This window comes from Aplysia californica, unplaced genomic scaffold, assembly GCF_000002075.1.
Source record: "Aplysia californica isolate F4 #8 unplaced genomic scaffold, AplCal3.0 scaffold01262, whole genome shotgun sequence".
Taxonomy (NCBI): domain Eukaryota; kingdom Metazoa; phylum Mollusca; class Gastropoda; order Aplysiida; family Aplysiidae; genus Aplysia; species Aplysia californica.
Genome location: NW_004798532.1, coordinates 87,623 through 88,292, shown reverse-complemented (window position 1 = coordinate 88,292; position 670 = coordinate 87,623). Strand labels below are relative to the sequence as shown.

General features: G+C 41.6%; 1 protein-coding gene across 1 annotated transcript in view; it reads left to right on the top strand.

The window, feature by feature from the left end:
- Positions 1 to 254: 254 nt before the first annotated feature.
- Positions 255 to 670, top strand: part of LOC106013777 — a gene marked incomplete at its 3' end in the record, with an annotated part of 3,299 nt that continues 2,883 nt past the window's right edge. Inside the window, 1 exon segment of the mRNA XM_013090400.2 lies at positions 255 to 524.

Below are 670 nucleotides of genomic sequence, written 5' to 3'. Positions count from 1 at the left end.
GATCTAGAATCTAGATCTAGTGTTAGCAGACCAAGAGGCAGGACATGGTTGGACATTATGCATGATGTGATAGAGATAAAGAGAGAGAGGGAGAGAGAGAGAGAGAGTTAGAGAGAGAGAGAGAGAGAGAGAGAGAGAGAGAGAGAGAGAGAGAGAGAGTAGTAGTAGTAGTAGTAGGGGCCTAGTGCAAATCTATGAGACTGGCAGAAGCAAGCACTAATGAACACAGCTATAACAACAAAAAAACATTTTTCCGTGACGTCAGCACAAACGACGTACCCTAAAACAACTGCACACAACCTTTGGAAATGCCGAAATAAACGAAAAACAACAACAGCAACAACAACAACAACAACAACAACAACAACAACACTGAAATGTGGTCCGCGCGATAGATTTGTTACATGTAGATCTAGTATGTAGATCTACCCCGAGACGGCCCTCAGCCTTTTAAAGCCTGAAAATGCCGTAATTTAACCCACCAACGCCGAGTTGCGTGTGGATGTACACAAGAAAAGGGGAAGGTAAGGTTAGGTTATAACTTTCTTCTACTATCTAGAGATATAGATCTACATGTATTTGTGGTGACCGAATTTTGCTATTCAAAAGGCTTTTTAATGGCGGCATCGATCGACATGCGGTTTTCGCCAAAAGATTCTTTAAAATATTC